This window comes from Macaca fascicularis, chromosome 3 (genome assembly GCF_037993035.2).
Source record: "Macaca fascicularis isolate 582-1 chromosome 3, T2T-MFA8v1.1".
Classification (NCBI taxonomy): Eukaryota; Metazoa; Chordata; class Mammalia; order Primates; family Cercopithecidae; genus Macaca; species Macaca fascicularis.
The window spans coordinates 135067604-135094399 of record NC_088377.1 but is presented as its reverse complement, the minus strand read 5'-3'; the positions used below and the strand labels follow the sequence as shown (position 1 = coordinate 135094399).

The 26796-nt window shown below is 33.7% G+C and overlaps 1 long non-coding RNA gene across 1 annotated transcript in view; it reads right to left on the bottom strand.

The window, feature by feature from the left end:
• LOC135970204 (uncharacterized) overlaps positions 1-26796 on the bottom strand; it is a 354727-nt gene that overhangs the window by 179247 nt on the left and 148684 nt on the right. Inside the window, exon 3 of the long non-coding RNA XR_010585787.2 lies at positions 15560-15649. This is a non-coding gene — a long non-coding RNA (uncharacterized lncRNA). The remainder of the gene's footprint in view (positions 1-15559; positions 15650-26796) is intronic.

The window sequence follows — 26796 nt, the reverse complement described above, 5'->3', positions numbered from 1 at the left end:
TGTTAACCCTTAACATATCAATATGAATTTCTCTAATTTCTTAAGTTGGATCCATTTTCTTTCTAAAAAACCTGTCACTTAGATTTCACACTTTAGTATTTTTTTTTTTTTTTTTACCTTTTGACTTTGCTGGAGCACAACTTCAAGAAACTTCCTAATAGAAAGGTACAAAAGAGGTAATTTTTCTGTGATTTTTCTGTTTGAAAATGCTTATTCTAAATACACATATGATTAATAAATTTATAACATGAATGTATAGGTTAAAAGCATTTTAATACATTTCTAAAGTAATTGATATTATTTATTCTGATTATTGTTTTTATATAAATGACTACATCTTCCTCTGTCCACTTTTATCTTCTTTGATTTATTCAAATCTTCCTGAAGTGATGATGCGTCTTTGGGTGTCTTTTTATACATACTGTGTTAGATTGTCAACTAGGCCCTTTCTTTTTTGATATCACTTTTATTTCTACATTATGCAACATTTAGTTAACTTTTTAAGCCTTCTATTTTATTTTAATTTTAGAAACTACCATCAGAGTGAACAGGCAACCTACAGAATGGGAGAACATTGTTGCAATCTACCCATCTGACAAAGGTCTAATATCCAGAATCTATGCGTAATTTAAACAAATTTACTAGAAAAAAAACAACCCCTTCAAAAAGTGGGCAAAGGATATGAACGGACACTTTTCAAAAGAAGACATTTATGCAGCCAACAAACATGACAAAAAGCTCATCATCACTGGTCATTAGAGAAATGCAAATTAAAACCACAATGAGATACCATCTCACACCAGTTAGAATGGCAATCATTAAAAAGTCAGAAAACAACAGATGCTGGAGAGGATCTGGAGAAATAAGAATGATTTTACACTGTTGGGAGTGTGAATAATTTCAACCATTGTGGAAGACAGTGATTACTCAAGGATCTAGAACTAGAAACGCCATTTGACCCAACAATCTTATTACTGGGTATATACCCAAAGGATTATAAATCATTGTACTATAAAGATACATGCACAAATATGTTTACTGCAGCACTATTCATAATAGTAAAGACTTGGAACCACCCCAAATGCCCGTCAATGATAGACTGGATAAAGAAAACGTGGCACATATACACCATGGAATACTATGCAGCCATAAAAAGGATGAGTTCATGTCCTTTGCAAGGACATGGATGAAGCTGGAAACCATCATTCTCAGCAAACTAACACAGGAAGAGAAAACCAAATACCACATACTTTCACTCATAAGTGATAGTTGAACAATGAGAACATACCGAAACAAGGAGGGGAGCATCACACACTGGGGCCTGTCAGGGTTGGGGGCTAGGGGAGGGATAGCATTAGGAGAAATACCTAATGTAGATGACAGGTTGATGGGTGCAGCAAACCACCATGGCACATGAATATCTGTGTAACAAATCTGCATGTTCTGTACATGTATCCCATAACTTAAGTATAATAAAAAAGAGTGAAAAATAATAATAATTCTCCAATAATGTATTTGTATTCAATGTGTTCAGAAAAGTAGATGATGGGAAGAAAAAAAAAGTCTACTATACATTTTTGAATTGTTGAAATTTAAAGGTAAGTGCATTTTTAGGGAACCTAAAACCTTATCTATGAACAAGATTAGAAAGTAATAATAAAATAATTTATGGTATTGTGATTATAGAAGATTGTTGAGAATATTTGTTGATATAATTTTCCTGGAGGGCACTTGTGTTTTAAAGACAGAGAACTTTAACGCTATGTATATCACCTAACTACATACACACAAAAAGTCTACTTTAGGAAATTTAAAATTAGGAAATTATGAGAATACTACCAAAAAGTATATGGAAAAATTTGTATTTTGTGTAGCCACCTCCATAGCTTCCATAACTTTTGTCATAAAGGAAAATTCCTTTATCTTATCCTTCAGTGCCTATCAATGATACAATCATTCTTAGCAATAATTATGCAGGTGGTATATGATACAACTCTAGCAATTGTAAGAGAATTAGAAAATACTTACGCTAAACTTTTAAGAATAGAAAGTTTTATCTTTATTAGGGCATTTTTGTTTATGAAATAAACCATATTATCTTCTAAATTAATTGGGAAAGGATAAGAATGTAAGAGTAAGACTCAATTTGACTACGAACTTCAGGTCAGAAAACTTGTCATTGGTGAGTGTATCAGAGAGAGATAAGTGCTTAGTTCTATAAGTTCAGAGGGACGTTCTAAAATTTACATGATTTTCCAAAGCTCTGGAAAATTCTACAGGATTCAAGGTGAAACACTACAGAAGCAATGTCAATGGTTATAGAAAATAATCTGAAATGTATTCTTTGGAATAAGAATATCATTAAAAAATTAAAATGACATCTATCTATTTAACCTTATTCATCAGCTAGCAGACTCTTTTTCTGTTAAAAGAGTAAACTCAAGAGAGAGTTAAGCATTGACTCTTTAAAATGCAAATGACAAAACTGGTGCTGAAATAGCAAACTGAATCAGAAGAAGAATAAATCTCAAAAGAAGTGTATTTAATGCAAGATTAATAAGTGAAGTACAGTCAATGTCCAGAACTGACCATGAGTGAGTCTGATTTTAGCACATAGTCTAAATCAAATAGTCTGACTTTTTAGCACATCAGGAATTAAACCTAAAGAATTTTTATGAGAGGAAGTTCTCCATTAGCCATACTTGGAATTTAAGATACCAATATCTAATATTATAACACTGTTCTTTCTTCATTTCCTTTACAGCAAACATGCTCTAATCCCAATTATTGGTACAGATTACCCAAGAAACTAAAATTGGTTAAAACAGGATAGACTGAGACTTAACTGTCAAGCTAAGGTTAAATAGATGAGGTATTTTCTCCCTTTAGACAAAAACATTTTTTTAGATGTCTAAATATCCTGTTTCTTAAAGCTATAATTATACAGATTAATGGCTAAGTGAAAAGCCAGTAGAGGCCATTGACCTGAACTTGATTCATGGTTAAAAGATTCAGCCAGGTTCAGTGGCTCACGCCTGTAATCCCAGCACTTTGGGAGGCTGAGGCAGGTAGATCACCTGAAGTTGGGAGTTTGAGACCAGCCTGACTAACATGGAGAAACCCAGTCTCTACTAAAAATACAAAATTAGCCAGGCATGTTGGCACATGCCTGTAATCCTAGCTACTCGGGAGGCTGATGCAGGAGAATTGCTTGAATCTGGGAGGTGGAGGTTGTGGTGAGACAAGATCATGCCATGGAACTCCTGCCTGGGCAACAAGAGTGAAGTTTGTTGCCCAGGTGTGTGGGCAACAGTAAGACTCACTAATGCTGTGTGATTCTGGTTAAGTCAGTTAAAATATCAAATATCTAGCTTGAGTTTACTTCTCTATCAAGCTATATTCATAGGATCATTGTGAGGAATAAATTCAGTAAGAAACCTAAAGTATTCTGAGGACCCTAGCAGATGGACTTGGTGTGGATCAGTCTCCAGCCAAATATTCATAAAAACTGTGAACAAACTATGACAAAACTACATATCCAGTTTCAAAAAAAATGGCTAAAGAAAGTATTTTTTTAAAAATACATACACACACACACACAGACACGGAGAGAGAGAGAGAATCACAAAGCAAAGAACTCAAGATAACGTTACTGATCCTTGCTAGGCATCAGATAAAGATATTTACCAGACTGAGTGCTTGATTTTTTTTGTCTAAGAATATGAAGAACAGTGCTGTCATCTTGAAGGCAAGCAAGATGGAAACTAGAGGTAAGAACATTCACAGCACCAGAAAGCTTGAAACGATGTATACTTTGTAAAGGAAAGAAAAACTACAGAATTGAGTTTTTCTTTAAGCTGTTGAGGGATTTAGAACACACTATCCCAAAATATTTTAAACTAAAGGAGTTTGAGAAAACTGTAGAAGCAGGAAGATTGTTTGTACCTTCCCTCATCCTTTTCACCTGAAGCAGGTCATAGAACCATGGAAGGATTTTCTCGTCTTCCCCTGAAGCAAGTGATAAGACTCTCATGTAGGAAATGTCTTCCTTCTATCTGAAAGAAAGGAGCATCCTTATCGGATGAAAGGACATGGAAAATAATCTGAACAAATAGATGTTGCATTTCCCCCCCTGTTTGTTAGCATTAGATCATACCCATTTATTCTATCATATTTCTCCATGAGAGTTTCCTTTTCATCAAACCTAGCATGAAAATATATGGACTTAATCATTTCTTTGGGTCTTCATTTCCTTTTGACAGCTCCCTCATCACATAAAACTTACATTAAATAAACATCTATGCTTTTATCTTGACAATCTGTCTTTCATTATAGAAGCCTTAGTCACGAACCTAGGATGAATGGGGAAAATATATTTTTTTCTCCCCTGTAATATGTATAGAAAAATAAAAACATCCCCTGTGAAAATTTTAAATTCCACCCATGGGCCAAACAGGAAATGGGATAGGAATTCCAAAAGATAATAAAACTTTAAAACTTTACCAAAAAAAAAAAAAAAAAGAACAAAATGGATATCTAGAAATGAAAATATAGCTACTGATTTTTTAAAAATAAATAGCATAGGAAGAAGATTAACAACTGAAGAAAATTAGCTGTTAGAAATGAGGAAGTATGCATTAGTAAGTCATAGAAATATAGATGAGAACTAGGAAGGAGAGAGAAAGAATCATGAAAAGAACCAACACATTTCTAGTGGTAGTTTCCAGATGGGAGAATAAAAAGAATATGAAATAGACTATAACAGAGGGAATGGAGTAGAATTGTATAAATTTGAAATACCAAAAAAAGACCTAAATTAATTAATTGAAAAATCACAAGTTGCAAACATATTGAACACCTAGAAATACAGGGGTAAAAAACTAAAGAAATGACCATTAAATGCAGTAGAGCATTAGGTGAGATAAAACATCACTCAATCAGGAATGACACAAAATTCACACAGATAATGGAAATTAGTAGAAAGGATATCAAATAAGTTACTATAACTTGGGTACATATGTTCATATAGCATCATGAACCATATAAAAAAAGACTCAAATCTACATCCTGGAAACCAGACCAACAATGTATGAAATTCAAATTACACTGGATTGGACTAATGAGAGATATGACATTGCCAAAGGAACGATTAGTGAACTTGGGAAAGACATAGCAATGTAAATGAAACAAAATTTAGCACTGAGAAATGAAAATAGGAAAGAAACCACAGAATGGTAAAATGTGGGGCAACTTCAAGTGGCCTAATATATGTGTGATAGAAGTCTCCAAAGGAGAAAAGAAGGGCAAAGGCATAAAAACTTATTTGACAAAATGATAGTCCCTAATATGGAATATTTGAAAAAGTAATTATATCACTTACATTTTTCAAAATATAAGTGATTCCTCAAAACAAGAAATCTGAAGAAAACTACAAGAAGGCACATGAAGATCAATTGTGCAAAATCAGTGATAAACAAATACTTTAAAACATCTAGAGAAAGAGAAACATTATATTCAGAGAAACTAAGGTAAGGAAGACAGTAAATTTTTCATTTGGGAAAAAAGCAAAAAGAAAGTGGAGAAATAGCTTTAATGTAGTGAGAGAAAAATATTCTCAGTCTAAAATCTAATGACAAATACTAAGAAAACAGACAAATGAAAACATCTGGGATACATAAAAAACGAAAAAAAAGTATTACTACCAGATTGACATTACAAGAAATATTATCGGAAGCCCTTCATTAAGAATGAAAATGGTACAAATTTGAAATATGGGTTGCCACAAAGGAATGAAGAGCCATAAAATTGGTAACCACAAGGGTAAATGTATTTTTTAAATTTTGTTAAAAGATAATTGTCATGGGTCCATCTCTGATAAAGAAATTGAATAAATAATAAATAATTCTTCAAAAACGAAAGCACTAGGCCAAGATATATTCACCAACGATTTCTACCCATATATTTGACAGCACTACAAATTCCACCTATTTTAAAATAAAATTAAAGGAATATTTTGAGCAACCACAAATAAACCTGACAGTTTAGATGAAATAAAAAATTCCATGAAAACACAATCAAATATCACCCAAGAGAAAATCTGAATATCCCTATACCTATTATATGAACCCAATTTATAGTTTAAAATCTCCAACACCCACCCACACCCCCTCACACACAAACTTGATAGCTTCAATGATGAATGCTTCCAAATATTTAATTAAAAAAAACATCAATTCTAATAATGTTTTCCAAAATTTGAAAAGGAGAGAATACTTCCCAATTCATTCCATGAAGTTAGTGTTACCTTTATATAAAAGATACTCTCGCCGGGCACGGTGGCTCAAGCCTGTAATCCCAGCACTTTGGGAGGCCGAGACGGGCGGATCACGAGGTCAGGAGATAGAGACTATCCTGGCTAATACGGTGAAACCCCGTCTCTACTAAAAAATACAAAAAAAACTAGCCGGGCGAGGTGGCAGGCGCCTGTAGTCCCAGCTACTCCGGAGGCTGAGGCAGGAGAATGGCGTAAACCCAGGAGGCGGAGCTTGCAGTGAGCTGAGATCCGGCCACTGCACTCCAGCCTGGGCGACAGAGCGAGACTCCGTCTCAAAAAAAAAAAAAAAAAAAGATACTCTCCTGAATTTATCTTATGAATTATGTTATAGCCTACTTGTGGTGCACTGTACATCCATTAGCACTTCCCAAACTGGGTGAAATCACTAGGATATGTTAAATATATTAATATTATTCCTCCCAATGTTGATAAACAGAAAAAACTAATCTATGCTCAAATAAATTATCTCAAATTTCCTGTAATGATTTTGCTTACTGACAACAGCAATCTTTCAAAATACATTTTTTTTTTCTTTTTTTTTTTTTTTGAGACAGTCTTGCTCTGTCCCTCAGGTTGAAGTACTGTGGTGCAATCTCAGCTCACTGCACTTCACCTTCCAGGTTTGCGTGATTCTCCTGCCTCAGCCTCTCTAGGAGCTCGGATTAGAAGTGTGCACCACCTCTGGCTAATTTTTGTATTTTTAGTAGAGACAGGGTTTCGCCATGTTGGCCAAACTGGTCTCCAGCCTGCCTGCCTCAGCCTCCTGAAGTGCTGGGATTACAGATGTGAGCCCCGGCGACCAGCTGAAATAAATCTGCATTTCTATTGATTTTCAAGGGGCAAGGATTTCAACTGTGTGTACCTATATGTGTACAGAAAGAGTGTTGCTTGGCACTTATATACATGGATACACAGAAAAATAAGGCTTTTAGCAGTTTTTACTTGTACAAAATGAGCAGTAGGATTTGAGGAAACATTGCTATTTTTCCTATTATGGAGTTCTTCAATCATGAATGACTTTCAATGTTAAATGATAAGATCAAAAAAAATACTACTTCAGAGAAAATACTGTTTTTAATATAGGGAGAACACAGATTAGCATACATATTAGTTTGAAGATATAAATAATTTTCTAATTTTTACAAGTCCAAATACAAAATTATGTGTGGAATATATCAATAATTGTTTCATATATTTGTGCACTAAAAAGAACAAAACTATGACAAAATGTACAGAGATGCTTGATGTACAAAAACAAGATCCTCATCATGAATCGAACTGACTTAAACTCTGTGCACAGAAATAATTTTTAAAGCTTCTCCCTCCCTCATTCACTTTCACTTTCCCAACTTGCAAGTTCTTTGATTTGATTTTCTCACGATCTCCCTAACCTTCATATGGCCAGAATATTCACACCGAATGACTTAATGAATGCTGTAGGAGCAGAAGGAAATAGAGAAGCATCGAAGTACCTCGCATGGCTAATGAACAGAGCCGGGAGGACTAGTGCCCTTTGCATGCCTGCTCTACCACCAGACTCAGGATTCATTCCCACATCTAACACAGAGGCTTGCACCAGATCACAGTTTTTAAAGCAATAAGGATGCTTTGAGCTTTCTTGAAAACACCGCTAACAATGTGCTTTTAATGTTTCAAGGAGACAAGGGGACAAACAAGGGCAAGTGGGGCCTGTATTTTAATAGAATAGCTTTGCTTTTAGCTATTTTGTTTTTGAACTTTCATATGAGTTAAATTGGATGAAACAGAAAAGGTCTAAAAACTACTGACCCAAGTGATCTCTAAGGCCTTTTCTATCCCTTTAATGCTTGAGGTTTTATTCCATTACTGCCTAAGTGATCAGCCAATCTAGAAGAATTAAATAGGTTTTTCTTTCTGACACATCATCTCAACTATTTGACATCCCTTTTAATATTCTTGTCACTTCTTGGTCCCAAGCAACATAATCACAGATTTCTAAACAAAGTACAAATACTCTCCTCATCCTGAAAATCTTTTTTAATTCTGGTCTGTTATAATATTATAGTGTCTTTAGTGAAATTCAAGATCGTCTGTGTTCTTACAAGTAGTTGAATCAATATTGTTGCTCTATTGAAAATGTGGAATACTATAGATTGACATTTTCAATAAGGACCAATTTCAAAGAACACTTGTGACATTTACATGCAGACAGACATTTTAATTAAGATTTCATATAGGACAGATGCTGTCCCAGGAGTTTTACATTCAGTATGTCAACTAGTCTCACAACATCAATGTAATAGGTGTTACCGTCCCCATTTTAGAGATAGAGAAGTAAGGACTGGAGGATTGCCCAAAATTAACAAGGCCATAAGGAGAGTGCAAGGACTCCAGGTTTGACTTTAAAACATGCAGTATTAAATTGCAGTATTACATTTGCATGTGGGAGTTGAATTTGGAGATTTAAAAATGCTTCTATTTTAACACAGAGAGGGGAGAAGGAACAAGAGCCCAGTTTCCCACTGTGACAATAGCTAGTTGACCACATCCTGTTGAGACAGGTTTTTTTTTTTTTAATTTATTTATTATTATTATACTTTAAGTTGTAGGGTACATGTGCATAACGTGCAGGTTTGTTACATATGTATACTTGTGCCATGTTGGTGTGCTGCACCCACTAACTTGTCATTTACATCAGGTATAACTCCCAATGCAATCCCTCCCCCCTCCCCCCTCCCCATGATAGGCCCCGGTGTGTGATGTTCCCCTTCCTGAGTCCAAGTGATCTCATTGTTCAGTTCCCACCTATGAGTGAGAACATGCGGTGTTTGGTTTTCTGTTCTTGTGATAGTTTGCTAAGAATGATGGATTCCAGCTGCATCCATGTCCCTACAAAGGACACAAACTCATCCTTTTTGATGGCTGCATAGTATTCCATGGTGTATATGTGCCACATTTTCTTAATCCAATCTGTCACTGATGGACATTTGGGTTGATTCCAAGTCTTTGCTATTGTGAATAGTGCTGCAATAAACATACGTGTGCATGTATCTTTATAGCAGCATAATTTATAATCCTTTGGGTATATACCCAGTAATGGGATGGCTGGGTCATATGGTACATCTAGTTCTAGATCCTTGAGGAATCGCCATACTGTTTTCCATAATGGTTGAACTAGTTTACAATCCCACCAACAGTGTAAAAGTGTTCCTATTTCTCCACATCCTCTCCAGCACCTGTTGTTTCCTGACTTTTTAATGATCGCCATTCTAACTGGTGTGAGATGGTATCTCATTGTGGTTTTGATTTGCATTTCTCTGATGGCCAGTGATGATGAGCATTTTTTCATGTGTCTGTTGGCTGTATGAATGTCTTCTTTTGAGAAATGTCTGTTCATATCCTTTGCCCACTTTTTGATGGGGTTGTTTGTTTTTTTCTTGTAAATTTGTTTGAGTTCTTTGTAGGTTCTGGATATTAGCCCTTTGTCAGATGAGTAGATTGCAAAACTTTTCTCCCATTCTGTAGGTTGCCTGTTCACTCTGATGGTATTGAGACAGGTTTTATAGTGAGTGTCCACTGTTTTCTCGTCTGCAGACTTGAAGAAAATGCATATCTACATGATAGGACTCTTCTGACGATAAAATAAGTTAATATATGTCACATATGAAGGACTCAATAATTTTTAGAAGTCCTTACTTTTATCCATCTGAAGCTTTTCTAGGTAGGGTGATCGGGATGGGATATTAGGAATGACCTGCCAGCAGGGTATGATTGTCTATGAGAATTTGCAGGATGGAAGATAGAAAAATGGCAGAGATACTTAACAATATTTCATTTTAGATTATTTGTTCTTGGATAGACAATGTGTTTTAAAAGGAGAAATTGTGTTACTTTCCTAACAGAAGATAATTTAGAAAAAAAATTTGCAAGGAAGGATAATTAAAAACTAAAAGTAATAGAAAGAAAAATGTAATAGACACAAAATCTGAACACAAAGAACGAAACTAAGGGAGTCATGAGCACTTCACTTCAAAATCACTGAGGATAAGATTGAAATGTGCACATTTGGGGATGTGTTTTATATATTACTCTTTTCTGAATAAAATTTTTATTTAAGATTAGTTTATACTTTTTAATTCAGTACAACCATCTGACCAGTTAGCACCTTAAAACATAAGTATTTCTGCTGAATGCAAAGAATGTTTATCCCATAATGGCATTGGAGTGATTAAGCGATTTTCAGCAACTGTCACATTAATCAAGCACAGCAAGGGTCAGAAATCTTTGAGGCTTCAAATTAGTGGACTGCCCAAGGGGAGGGAGAGAAATGGCCTGCAGATGTCAGTTCCCAGGTGAACGTGGCTGTTTGCACAATCAATACAGTACAGAATGCCAAAGTCACTACTCTTTACAGCCCTCATTACCAACATCAGGAGTCACTTTATCAAACTTGTCTTTTAAAATGATGAAAAAGAGGTCATTTTGATGAACACTAAGGGATGGCATAAATTAGCAAAATTGTTTTGCAGCATAGAGCAAGAGTTTAATTCAGTATCTGAGTTAAAGGCAATTTGGAATGGAAAAAAAAACAATAATTCAAACTTGGGATGAAAAGATTTGGGTTCAAGTCCTACCTTGATTCTAGTGGAAAATTATTTAAGATATAGAAAAACTTCTAGGACAGTGCTTGATAGACAGAAGGCATTCATTAGACTCAGTAGACAGTGATATCCTTGTACTCCAATTTGCAGTTGACCTTTGAACAACAAAAATTTGAATTGCATAGGTCCACTTATATGTGGCCTTTAAAAATAATTATACTGAAAAATTTTTGGAGGTTTGTGACAAATTTTAAAAACTCACGGATAACTGCATAGCCTAGAAATATCAAAAAGTTAAGAAAAAGGTATGTCATGAATGCATAAGATATATGTAGATAATGGTATATTTTATAATTTACTAATAGACAGGTAGGTCCAGTGGCAAGTCGGTGAATGAATCTTATGTTCAAGGGAAGGTCCTAGTTGAAGACAAAGATATGGCAATCATTAGTGTTGATGTGGTTGTAAGATACTATTTCCAAGTATATGAGTAAAGACAGAAAAGAGAAGAGGCCCACAGAGAGAGAGAGAGAGAGTGCATTTCTATATTTAGAGATCAGGCCAATGAAGAGAAAACAACAAAGATGAAGTACGTAGAGGGAGAAACAAAAAAGACTAGAGGGTATAAAGTAAGTAAAGAAAGTATTTCAAGAAGTAGAAATTGTTCAACAGAATCAAATGCTGCTTTTAGACTCAAAAAAATGATACACTGTCAAACATTCCTGCCCTGTGCTGACGCAAACAGAGGCAGTGCCTGTCCCTGTCAACACTGAGTGTGAGTTCTCTAGCTCTGATGACCATTCCCACTCTGAAGTAAGAAAATGACCTCAAATAAGCTGCATCCCTTTCCTACCCCATGAGGTACAGTGAACACAGAGACTGTGGGATGGGGCCCTGTCAATTAATCCATCCCACAGTAAGCAAATAAATTAAAGCAAGAAGGTTATACTTTTATCCTTCCCATTTAGGAAGAAGAGGGAGAATTAAAAAGAGAAGAAAGGAAGAAAGGTGAAGATATTCTTTAAATCAGCATTATAAATGCATGAGACACCCTTGGCAGTCTATGTGTGAAACAGAGCAGAATCAAAACAGCAGTTCCTTAAGAAATGATCTACATTGTGGAATACCACCCAGGTTTCTGAATGACCTATGGATAGCACATAAGCAGGACCGATCAGAATAGTACAACAAGGACTTTGAAAACAAAATTGACGTTTTATCCACAATTCCACAAATTAGACCAGGACAAGTGTTCTGAATCGAAACAAGTTGACTGACTGCTGAAATAGAAAAATTTGGTTAGGAAACAGTCTCATGACAATACTCAAAATGTCCAAGATACAATCCAAAGTTGGTCTTGCTGAGAATAAGAAAAATCTCACATAGAATAAGAAAAGTAATCAAAAATGATTTAGATGTTAGAAATACAAGCAGCTATTATAAAATATTCCAACAAGCAATGGCAATCATCCTTGAAACCAATGATAAATAAACATTTTCAGAAAAAAGTATATAATGAAGAACAAACTAGGAATTCAGAAATAAAAATATATGAAAACCAAATTACAGAACTCCGTGAATGGCATAATAGCAAAATGGAGATGACAGAGGAGCAAATCAGTTGATGTGAAGACATATTCATAAGAAGTTTCCAAGCTGAACAACAGACAAAATTAGTTGATTTGGTTCAAATGTATGTACAGAAAATGCACCTAAGAAAACCATATCATAAAGGGAGAGAATCATTATGGTAAAGTGCTTACATTCTATTCGAAGTGGTGAAGTATTGATAGTATTTAACTGTTGTGTAGAACTGTTCTGCACATTTTAAGGCTTCTGGCAATATGTCTGGCCTCTAACAACCAGACAGATGTCATTAGCACCCCACTTCCCAGTTACAAATGAAAAATATCTCCAAATATTATCAAATGTCTCTTGAAGGGATGGGGGGATTTTCCTTGGTTGAGAACCTCCGTCCTAGAGTAACTATTAAAATTTTATACAAATGCTCTTTAGTTTAATTAAATCCCACCTATTTTTCTCTGTTTTTATTGCATTTGTTTTTGGGGTCTTGGTCATGAAGTCTTTTCATAAGCCAATATCTAGAAGGGTTTTTGCGATGTTATCTTCTAGAATTTTTATGGATTTTGGTCTTAGATTTAAGTCCTTGATCCATCTGTAGTTGATTTTGGTATAAGCTGAGAGATGAGGACTCAGTTTCATTCTCCTACATGTAGCTTGCCAATTATCCTAGCACCATTTGTTGAACAGGTTATCCTTTCCCCACTTTATGTATTTGTCTGCTTTGTTGAAGATCAGTCATCTGTAAGTATTTGGGTATGTTTCTGGGTGCTCTATTCTGTTTCATTGGTCTATGTGGCTAATTTTGTATCAATACTATGCTATTTTGGTGACTGTGGTCTTATAGTATAGTTTGAAATCAGGTAATGTGATGATTCCAGATTTACTCTTTTTGCTTAGTCTTGCTTTGGCTATGCGAGCTCTTTTTTGGCTCCATATGAATTTTAGAATTATTTTTTCTGGTTTTGTGACAAATGATGGTGGTATTTTGATGGGAATTGCATAGAATTTATAAATTTCTTTTTGCAGTATGATCATTTTCACAATATTGATTCCATCCATCCCTGAGTATGGAATGTGTTTCCATTTGTTTGTGTCATCTATAATTTCTTTCATCAGTGTCTTGTAGGTTTCCTTCTAGAGGTCTTTCACCTCCTTGGTTAGTTATATTCCTATGTATTTTATTTTTTTTGCAGCTATTGTAAAAAGCAGTTGAGTTATTGATTTGATTGTCAACAGCCAAAGTGGTCACTGTTGGTCTACAGGAGTGCTACTGATTTGTGTACATTAATTTTGTGTCCTGAAACATTGTTGGATTCATTTATCAGCTAGGAGTTTTTTGGGGGAGTCTTTACAGTTTTCTAGGTGTACAATCATATCATCAACAAACAGTGACAGTTTGACTTCCCCTTTACTGATTTGGATACCCTTCATTTTTTTCTCTTTTCTGCTTGCTCTAGCTAGGACTTCCAGTATCATGTTGAATAGAAGTGGTAAAATTGGGTGTTCCTTGTCTTGTTCCAGTTCTCAGAAGAAATGCTTTCAACGTTTCCCTGTTCAGTATTATGTTTGTTGTATTATAGATGGCTTTAATTACACTGAGGTATGTCACTTGTATGCCAATTTTGCTGAGGATTTTAATCATAAATGAATGCTGGATATTGTCAAATGATTTTTATGCATCTATTGAGATGATCACGTGATTCTTGGTTTTTAATTATGTTTATTGTGGTATTTCACATTTATTGACTTGTGTATGTTAAGCCATTCCTACATCTCTGGTATGAACCCCACTTGATTATGGTGGATTATCTTTTTGATATGCTACTGGATTTAGATGGCTAGTATTTTGTTAAGATTTTTGTATCTATGTTCATCAGGGATATTGGTCTGTAGTTTTCTTTTTTCATTATATCCTTTCTTGGTTTGGATATTAAGGTGATACTGGCTTCATAGAATGATTTAGGGAGAATTCCCTATTTCTCTATCTCATGAAATAGCGTCACTTAAAACTTTTGCCCAGAAAAAGAAACAGCAGATTAAACACACTAACAACAGAGTGGGAGAAAATCTTCACAATCTATACATCCACCAAAAGACTAATATCCAGAATATACAACAAACTCAAATAAATTAGCAAGAAAAAAATAATCCCATTAAAAAGTGGACTAAGGACATGCATAGACAGTTCTCGAAACAAGATATACAAATAGCCAACAAATATATGAAAAAATTCTCACCACTAATGGTCAGCAAAATGCAAATCAAAACCACAATGTGATACCACCTTACTCCTGCAAGAATGGCCATAATTAAAAAATTAAAAATAATAAATGTTGTCATGGATATAGTGAAAAGGGAACACTTTTACACTGCTGGTGGGAATGTAAACTAGTACAGCCACTATGGAAAACAGTATGGAGATTCTTTAAGGAACTAAAAGTAGAACTACCATTCTATCAAGCAATTTCACTACTGGGTATCTACCCAAAGGAAAATAAGTCATTACACAAAAAACATACTTGCATACACATTTATAGCAGCAGAATTCACATTTGCAAAAATGTGGAACCAGCCCAAATGCTCATCAATCAAGTGGATAAAGAAACTGTGAGATATATATACAGTATATATATATGTGTGTGTGTGTCTGTGTGTGTGTGTGTGTGTGTGTGTGTGTGTGTGTGTGTGTGTGTGTATAGAATGAATTAATGGCATTCACAGCAACCTGGATGGGATTGGAGACTGTTATTCTAATGAAGCACCTCAGGAATGGAAGACCAAATATCACTATGTTCTCACCCACATGTGGGAGCTAAGCCACGAGGATACAAAGACATAGAATGATACAATGGACTTTGGGGACTCCAGGGAAAGGGCAAGAAGTGGGTGAGGGATAAAAGGCTACACAATGGGTTCACTGTATACTGCTCCAGTGATGAGTGCACCAAAATCTCACAAATTACCACTAAAAAACTTACTCATGTAATCAAATACCAACTGTTCCCCAAAAACATGGAAATAAAAAAAATTAAAAATGAAAATTAATTCAAAAAAGCCTTACCTGTAAGTCATCAGGGAGTTTGGGTCTTCAGGATGAACTGCACAATTCTCCTTGCTTGGCGCCCTGCAATAAATGCCTCACTTTCTTTCACTGAAAAAAAAAAAAAAATTTAAAGAGATAGATTAAAATAATTATAAAAATTTTACAGTAACAAATAGAAAGACAGCAAATTGGAAACAAATGAACAAACAGAGAAAACTGGGGCTCTCAGTAATCAATAGAGCAACTGGATTAAAAAATGAGAGGATATAAAATAACTGAACAACTTTATCAGTCAAAAAATCTCATTAAGATTTTTGGAAACATTCTGTTAGACAGCAGCAGAATATGCATTTTTTTCAAGCATAAATAGAATATTAACCAAGATATGGGACACTCTTTTGTAAACCAATCTAACACATTTTAAAAAATCAAAATCGTGCAAAGTGCAATAAGCACTGATCAACTGGAATTAAAGTAGAAGGCAGTAACAAAAACAGAGACAAATCCACAAACAGTAGACAGTATACCTCTAAGTGATGCATGTGTCAAAAGAAAATAAATTTTACTAATTAAAATTGTAATACAATATTTAAAATAGGAGATATGCAACTAAAATAAAGCATAGAAGTATATGTATACACTAAATGCTTCTATGTCTTTAAAAAGAAAGAATACTTTCCAAATAATGCTGTAAGCTTCCACCTAAAGAGCCTAGAAAAATAGAAACATTAACTCAAAGCAAAGAGGAAATAAATAATAGAAAAAGAAATAATAAGGAAAAGAGAAAAACAATAAAACTGAAAACCCAAAAAGAATATATAGAGAGAAAATCAATGAAACTAAATCTGCTTTTTTTAAATATGAATAAAAATTTCTAGAAGATTGTCAAAGAAAAAAGAAGAGACACAAAGCAATACCAGCAAAAAGAAAATATCACTATAGATATTAAAATATAACAAGAAAAAACTATGAACAATTCATACAATTTCAACAACTTAGATAAATTGGACCAATTACTCAAAATAATGATGTTACCAAAGCTCATCCAAGAAGATATAACCTAAATTGGATATAAGTATTAAAAACAATTTTCCAGTTCGTTTTTCAAAAATAAATTTCCAAACATAGTTGGTTTTATTAGTAAGTTCTGCCAAAAATTTAAACAAGAAACAACCTCAATTCTACACAATTTATTTGAGGAAACAGAATAGAAAGAAATATCTCTTAGTCATATTATGATTCCAGAATTTCGTCATTACCAAAAACAGATGAAGACAATACAAAACATGAAAACTCTTAAAAATGTCTCTCATGAACATAAATGCAAGTATTCTCAAAAAATCTAACAGAATTCTATAATATATAAAAATAATATTATATCATAGTCAAAGGAGTTTCATACCAGAAATACAAGATGGATTTGAAAATCACCATTTGAAAACAAAGCACTATAATCCATCATACTGAAAATCTAAAGTATAAAAAATCCTCATGATACATTAATAGACACAAAAAATTATTTGATAAAAATCAACACCCAATAATTATTTTAAAAACCTCAGAAAAGTAGGAATAGTACCATCCTTAACCTAATAAAGTACTTCTACAATATACCCATAGCTAAAATCATATTTAATGATTAAAGACTAAAATCTTCCACTCTAAGATTAAGAAGAATGCATAATGCACACACTATTTCTATTCAGCATAGTACCAGAAGTCCTAGCCAGTGAAATAAGATTGGAAAATAAAATACAGGCAACTATAACTGAGCCTATTTGCAGATTACATGATTGTGTATGAAGAAAATATCAAGGAGTTTCCAAATGTTTCCTAGAACTAAATATTGAATTTATCAAGGTTATAGAACACGAGGTCAACACACATAAAGAACTGTATTTTTGCACAATAGAAATGAATAATCAGAAACAAACAGTAAATATACAGTAACATTTATAATACCTCAAAAAGCTACTTAGGTATATCAAAGCATATACAGGATATTAAACAACATACAGAATATACATACTGAAAACTATAAATTTTGATGAAAAATAAAAGAAGACCATAATAAATAAAGAAATATGCCATGGTCATAAATCAGTAAACTTAGCATAGGGAGGATGTTAATTCTCCCCAAATTGATCTATAGGTTTATTGCCTGTCATATGAAATCTCAGCAGGATATTTTTGTAGCTATAGACAAGCCAATTTTAAAATGTATATAGAAAGGCAAATAAACTAGAATAGTAAAATAATTTGTAAAAGAAAAATGAAGGTGAAGGAACTCCACTATCTGATTCTAAGACCTCTTTATTATAAACCTACAATTATCAGGAAAGTATATCATTGGTGGACGGATAGACATGGGGATCAACGGAACACATTAGAGAATCAATGAATAAAATAGATCCACTCAAGTATAGTCAACTAATTTTTTAAATAAAAGGGCAAAAGCAATGCAAAAGAGGAAGGATAGTCTTTTTAACAAATGATGTAGGAATTATTAAATATCAGTAGACAACATTAAACCTGAAACTAACTCATGCTTCATACAAAAATGTATGAAAAATGGATCATGTATCTAAATGTAAAATGTAAAATAAAACTTCTACATACAAATATGTAGAAAATATTTTTACTGTGTGGTTAAAATGTTCTTAGACATGACAAAAAAAACATGATCTATAAAAGAAAAAAGTCAGTAAAATAAATTTGGTAAAAATTCAAAAACCTGCTCTGTGAAAGAAACTCTTAAGCAAATAAAAATGCAAGCCACAAAATATAAAAATTATATGTGCAAACCACATATTTGACAAAATGTTTTTAACTTAAATATGTAAAGAATTCACTATACTCAATTATATGAAATCAGATAATCAAATTTGAAAATGGGCAAAATAACAGAAAGTTTATTAAAGATGATATGTATATGACAAATGCTTTTCAAATGCTCTACATCATCACCCATTAGTAACATGCAAATTGTAGCAACTATTTGATACTTCCACACATAAGAAAGGCTAACTGAAAAATAATATTAACACCAAGTGCTGATGAGGATGCACTGGGAACACAAAATGGTATAGCCACTCTTAAAAACAGTTGAACAGTATCTTTTAAAATTTAAAAGGTAATTGCCATATGATTCTTCAACCCTACTGCTGGGTATTTACCCTGGAAAAATAAAAACTATGTTCACATAAAAACCTGTAGCAAATACTCATATTTGTTAATAGGTAGTAACTGGAAACAACCAATGAGTACATCATATCTATCTCTATATAATTTTCTACAGATAGATATATCTATTTTTTTAATAATAGACATCCTAATAGTTGTGAAGACATATTTCATTGTGGTTTTGATATGAATTTTTCTAATGATTACTGACATTAAACATCTTTTCAAATATTTTTGGGACATCTATGTATTTTTTTTTAAATGTCAATCAAAATCATTTGCCCATTTCAAAATCAGGTCCTTTTTTTTCTGTTGAGTTGTAGGAGTTCCTTGCATATTTTAGATATTAACCCCTTATCAGATATATGGCTTACAAATATTTGTCTCCATTTCAACCAGGTTACAGGTTACCTTTTCACTATTAATAGTGAAACTATTAATAGTTTCTCCCTCCCCTCCCCTTCCCTTCCCCGCCTACCCTTCCCTCCCCCTTCCCTCCCCCCTTCCCTCCCCTTATTTATTTATTTATTTATTTATTTATTTATTTATTTATGGAGTCTTGCTCCATCGCCCAGGCTGTAGTGCAGTGCAGTAGTGCAATCTTGGCTCATGGCAACTTCCACCTCCTGGGTTTAAGTGATTCCCCTGCTCCAGCCTCCCGAGTAGCTTGGATTACAGGCATCCCCCACCAAACCCAGCTAATTTTTGTATTGTTAGTAGAGATGCGGTTTCATCTTGTTGGCCAGGCTGGTGTTGAACTCCCAACCTCAAGTGATCCACCTGCCTTGGCCTCCTAAAGTGCTGGAATTACAGGCATGAGCCATGGCGCCCAGCCTAATAGTTTCTTATGCTGTGCAGAAGCTTTTCAGTTTTATGTAGTCCCATTTGCCTAATTTTTACTTTTGTTTCTTGCGCTTTTGGTATTATATTCAAGAAATCACTGCCAACACCAATGTCATAAAGATTTTTCCATGTTTTATTTTAGGATATTTACAATTTCAAGTTTTATGTTTAAGTATTTAACCGATTTTGAGTTGATTTTTGTGTATGATGTAAGTTAAAAAAAAAATTCTATTATTCTGCATGTAGATATTCACTCTCTCAACATTTTTTTGAAGAGACTATTTTTCCCTATTGTGTATTCTGTCAGTCACCTTGGTGGAAGATAAATATCTATGTATCTGTGGGATTATTAATAGGGTCTCTAGTCTCTTCCATTATGTTTGTTTTTATACCAATACCATACTGTTTTAACTACTATAACTTTGTAATATATTTTGAAATCCAATAGTATGATGCCTCCAACTTTGTACTTTTTTCTCAAGATTGCTTCGTCAATTTGGGATATTTTGTGGTTCTATATGAATCTTAATTCTGATACCAAAGCCAAACAAAGACACTATAAGAAAAAAAAAAAAAAAAAACTACAGAGCAATGTCCCTGTTTATCATAGATGCACAAATCTTCAATAAAATACTACCTAATTAAAATCAGCCACACATTAAAAGGATCATACACTATTACTAAATGAGATTTATTTATTTGATGCAAGAATGTTTTACATACTCAAATTAATGAGATACATCACATTAATAGATTAAGAATAAAAATCACATGAGCATCTCAATAGTTACACAATAGGCATTTGACAAAATCTAACAGGTTTTCATGAAAGTACTCTCAAAAAACTAGGTATAGAAGGAATTTACCCTCACATAATAATGGCCACATCTGAAAAACTCACAGCTAAGATTGTATTCAATGGTAAACATTGAAAGCTTTTCTTCTTAGAGGAGAAACAAGACCGGGGTGCTCATTCTTACCACTTATATTCAACATAGTACTAGAAGTCCTAGCCAGAGCAAATAGGCCAGAAAAAGAAAGGACATCCAAATATAAAATAAAGAAGTAAAATTACCTCTGTTCACAGAGAACATAATCTTATGTATACAAAATCCAAAAGGGAAAACAACATTTAGAACTAATTAATAAATATAATGAAGTTGCAAGATACAAAGCTAACATATGAAAATTATCTATGTTTTATGTGCTAACAGCAAATGTAATAAGAATTAAGAAAACAATTCCACTTACAATGGAATCAAAAGTAATAAAATGCTCAGGAATAAATTTAATCAAGGAGGTGAAAGATCTATATACTAAAACCTACAAGGCAATCTAGAGATTCAATATAATCCCTATCAAAATGCCAACAACATTTTTCACAGAAATGGGAAAAAATCTTAAAAATCAAAGTTTATAGAGATGTTTTCTGATTACTGTTTTTCCTCAATAAACTGGAAACAAACTCAATAGCTGAGTCAAGGATTGTGGAGGAGTGCCTGAATAGAAAAGAAAGGATATCTATATATCCTTTAATATATTTAATATATATTATTTAATATATGTTATTTATTATATTTATTTAATATATTTAACATATATTAAATATATAAGGTGAGGATATAAATATATGAATATATATTTGAAGATATCTTGTATGATTGAAAGAGAACAATGTATTCCCACTTGAAACTTGTGATCATCAATTTTAAGTAAGATAAATCTCCTTAGTTGTGTTTTCCCTTGGTCACATTCAGTAGTGAGGTTTTTACCCTGGCTAAGGTTTTGCAAAAGTAGCAGACATGGGGCAGGGGGTGGGTAAGGTAGCCGAGTATATTTTCCAGAGAACGAATATAATGATGGATGCTGAATTATAAGATGGATAAGAAAAAAAAAAATAGGACTTTTGGGCAACTTTTCCATAATAAGCTTTTTTACACTGTTTGCACTTATCTGTGATACTGTTCAGTATATTCTCTATGAGTCATTTTAGAAGCACAGTAGGATGGATCCTGCCTATAAAATCCACATTGTATTTCTTATGTTTATATATGTCACCGTGCCTCTGAAGTCAGGTAAATATTAAATAGAAATTTGTGGACAAAATTATTAAATTCCATATTGTATAATAACCAAAGTTAAAATGGTATATTTTCTATTAAAAATCACATATTCAGATTCTCTTTGAAGAAGATTAAATCTTTTGTTATAGATATAAACTCACAGTCTTATAAACAGTGCTTTTCCCTTTCCCTGCCTCTATGGTAAGCGACATTTTCTAATGGTACAGGAATAAAATTGTACTTTAATATCAATGTATTTCCTGTAAATAAATTAATTATTAAAAGATAAGCAATGTTAAAACGTATTTTTAATAATTTTAATATATGGGCATTTTTTTCTCTTATTGGAGTATGCCCTTAACCCATTGTGCCTAAGTTATTGTAACTTTTTATTTCAAACACTTACAGTAATCTTTTTAACCTTATTAACCAATTGGTAGGAACTCATTATGCCTACTGTGTGGCACCACGCCCATATACAGGGAAAGAACTTACAGCAAATAAATAAATAAGTAACAGTTGTTTACTACTAGGTTCAGTGAAACATATGTGGCACAATATTAATCCCTAGTATGATAGAAAATAATCAGATCATGTACATTAATTTTCTCCTTTTTAATGTTAGTTCCATAGGGCTGAAGATACTTCAGTTTTCCTTATTTACAAAGTGAAGCATTAGTGTAAAAGTCAACTCTGCAGTTCTTTTGTGTGATGTCTCTGTGTCATATCTTTACTTCCCATTGCATAAATGCTGCCTTAGAATTTGCGACATGGTCATAAAGAGTCTAAACATAGGCATCAAATTTGTGCTTACACAGCACACACGCTTGCAAATTCCACATATAAGCTGTTGAAGTTTGAAAATGATGTGGTAATTGCTACCTCACCAGAGACCAAAGAGGAATCCTTATCTGAGAAGTACAGTGAATCACATTTTGATATAAGTAGTTCTTAATACAGTCAGATATCTAATTACTGCATGCCTGCCTGCCTGCCTACCTACAGAGAAAACTTTTATCTAGGTCAGTGTAAATTATTAGCAGTAGAAGGAAAGAAAACTACAACTCAAAAACCGGTGCCACTAAATAAAACTAAAAAAAAAAAAAAAAATAGAAACCAAATATAAAAGGAAGAAACAACAAAAATAGCTTGCATCTCAAAATTTAATCTTATGTGAACTAAGAAATTTTTTTAGAATATGTCTCAAACTCAGGAGCACTAAGAAATGGTTCACAATTAAAAATTATAACTATACTTTCAATAAAAGAAAAATTTATATAGTTAGATTCCCTGAATTAATACCAAGTATCTCATACCATACTATGTTGCTGGGAACACTGTCCTGGGATTCTGAGAACATAGAGAAAGAATTTGGCATCTCCACAGAAAACGATTACTGTTTCTTCACACCAATTATAAATTGTAAGCCCTTCAAGCTGAAACTTATTTGCAACTCAGTAGCTGTGTGCTCTTAGCTGGTCAATTCTGTTTCTCTGAACTTGTTTTTTCTAGTTATGGGTGTGTCAGGCTAATACATAATCATATTTTAACTCCTTCAGAAGATTGTGAATCTGGATCAACGGACAATAATCATAATCACAATTGCTTACAATTACATAGTGCTTACTGTTCCCCACTGTTCTAAACACTTTACAGGTATTAATTTATTTAATCCTTACAACAACCATAAGAAACAGTGCTATTATGAAGTCCAGTTTTTAGATGAGAAAACTGAGTTTTAGAAAGATAAAGACACTTGGGGAAGAGCATTCAAATATTAAGTAGCAGAGCTGAGATTCATACTCACAATCATCTGTCTTCAGAATTGTAGAAATTAATTTAGTATTTACAAAGACCTAGGCAAAACCCTATTATTTTCTTATTGCATAAGGTCATAGCAATGATGATGATGACCGGAAAGATAACCACCAAAAATTCCTTCCTAGCATTATTAATAAAATATGAGAGACATGAGAGAGGATTACAGAATGATGCTTCAACTGTACTCAGTACTCTTGAGGCACAAACCAAGAGACAGGAGGGGAGAAAAGCATAAACTATATTCTAGGTTACCAAATGCCCCAAACAATTTTGTAAACATTGAAAATTTGACAAAAATTCAAATCCAAATTGCCCCAGAAGTTGTTATCCATTAATTCTTTAAAGTATGTGTATTTCTAGGGAACTAAAATCTTTACTTGTCTAACTCAAATTATCAAAATGTTTCTAAGGGCTATGTGCTGTTGTAGAATATTTCTGATGATTATTTGAGAAAACAAATGTGCTAGTTATTAGTGAAACTGAAATAACATGAATTGGTTTAAATGCCCTTCTAGAGAAAGTCTATGTCACCAGCTTCACCTCACATACCAAACTAGTTACATTTATTTCTTAAATCATTACTAAATATTAATTATACTCTTGAGTATTATTAATTGAACATTAATAATGGGCAGGACCCATATGGTCATTAATTGTTACATTCTTAATACTCCAGCTCCTATCAAATCCCCTTCAATTTGGGTTGTGAGAGCCCCTCTAACTTTTTCTGATAATCTTATAGAGATTGAAGTAATAAATATAGTAGATTAATTCATTTCAAACCTAAAATTATTAGTGGTGAAAGAAAAAAAAACACTCACAATTTTAGTGGTAGATATAAATAAATTAACAAAATAGTGCTTTATTCTGAGTTCTTCATATGTTGTCAAAACGTATATTATACCAAAATAATTTCTCCAAATGTGTCTAGGCCAATTGATTCTTCCCTGTTTAGGCACTCTAATCTCCAGGCTAATAGCATTTTTCTATGATAAAAATATGATTTAGTAAGTTGAGTACACATGATCTTCTAAGCCCAGTCAACTTGGTTTCAAGAAACAAATTATTCATTCATTTATTAGTTGATGTATTTACTCTTTCAATAACAGCTACTATGTGCAAGCTCTGTAACGGGCATTGGGGAAAGAGTAAATGTCTTCAGGGCCTTCAAAGAATTTACCTTCTCCTGGGAAAAGTAAATAATATAGAAGTAAATAACTAAGGAAATTACATTTTGTGATAGCTGTTCTGATATGAACGAGTAATTGGAATGGCTACTTTAATTAACATAATGTGGTAGCGAGTCGCCAGTGATGTACCCACCCCTTCCTTTCCCCCAGGTCCATAAACCACGTGTTCTTGTATTCACACCCTTGTATAGTCCCCTCCCCTTATATCTATAATGGCATATGACTTAATTTTGGCCAATAAAACACAGAGGTGATGCTTCATGGCTTGGAGGGTAAATTATAAGAAACATTGCAGCTTCTGTCTGGATCTCTTGGAATGCTTGTCTATGAACCTAGCTTCCATGCTGTGAGAAGCTCAAGTCACATGGTGTTTGGGTTGGTACCTCCACCTGGGCTCAAAGCCAACAGCGAGTATCAACTTCTAGCCATGTGAGTTAGCCATCTTGGATGTCCAGCTCACCAGAGTCTTCATATGACTATAGTCCTATCTGCCATCTTAATGAAACTACTTGGAGACCTTAAGTAAGAACCAGCCAGATAAGCCCAGTCAACCCATAGAAGAATAAGTGATAAACTGTTGTTTTAAGCCACTAAGTTTTGGCACAGTTTGTTACACAGCAATAGATAACCAAACTGTTGAGAAGTTTATAGTATAGCTTCTAATGTAGGAGAGATATCAGGCACAATTACTAAGTAACAAAGTGTGTTTTTGATATCTGTCATCCTTCCCTATCCCCAGGTACCCTGCTATCCTTAGACTCTGGCATTTTCAAAGGCTCATAGATGGCCTTATTTTTAATTTGCCATAAATCTTTCAGCTATGATTGTGAGGAATTGAATGCAAATTGGTATTAACAAAATAGAGAGTTTACCATGCCCGGCCTCACACCTGTAATTACAGCACTTTGGAAGGCTGAGGTGAGTGTATCACATGAGGTCAGGGGTTTGAGACCAGCCTGGCCAACCTAGTGAAACTCCATCTCTACTAAAAATACAAAAATTAGCTGGATGTGGTGGTGGGCACCTGTAATCCCAGCTACTTGGGAGGCTGAGGCAGGAGAATCACTTGAACCCGGGAGGCGGAGGTTGCAGTGAGCTGAGATCATGCCATTGCATTCCAGCCTGGGAGATGGAGAGACACTCCATCTTAAAAAGAAAAAAAAAATTGAGAATTTAATGGTTTCCATAATTGAAAAGGCCAATGGTATATCAAATCTAGTCGGCTGGAGGCAGGAATTCAGAGCATGTCTGAGAACCGAATCTTGTCTTTCTCTCTTTCATCTCTTTGCTCTGCTTTCTTCTGTATTGTTTTTGCTTAAACTTTATTGCACAGTCTTCTGGAAGCCTCAGAGTTATATTCTAACACCTTTGCAAACACCTAAAAGTAAGGTTCCTTCTATTATCCATAGTTTCAGCAGATTTCCCTGGTTATTTCTCTTTGACTTGGTTTAGGAGATAACCTTATATCACATTCTACAACTTCCAGGTAACACTGACCATAACATGACTCAATCTTGGTAAAAAGGAATACTTTGTGTCCCTAGTCATGGTGTCTAGCTCATATATAAGATTATCTCTCAAGCTAGGTTAAGGAGAAACAATTTGAAACATTTGTTAGAACTACAGAAAAAAAGAGCCAATATTTTCTGAAAGGGTTGAAAGGCTTCTAGAATATTGCATAGGTGTGCATAAAATATTTCAGACATACTGAAAATGTTTTCATGACTTATCAAAAGTTTATATTTAACTAACTGTCCTATATTTTACTTGCTAAATCTAGCATACTTACTTAAGAGATTATTTGCCTACATAATGAATTTGTATTTTCAGATATGTTAATATCCATGCCATAAAGGGACACTCATAAGTGAAATAATAAACTAATAATGAAACAAACTATACACAGCAACGATGGAATTTTCTATGCCAAAAATAATCCAAAGTCCTTGGCATGCAAAACTCATATAATCTTATAAAAGTATTGTGATATAAATGATCTCATTATCTTTGCTTACACATAAGGAAATTGGGGCAGAGAGGTTAAATAACTTGTTGAGTGCGATACAACCAACAAGAACGAAGCTATTATTGATCTAAGTTGTATGGCTCCAGAGACCTCTTCCAGTTAATTATTTTAATCGTGTTATCATTACTG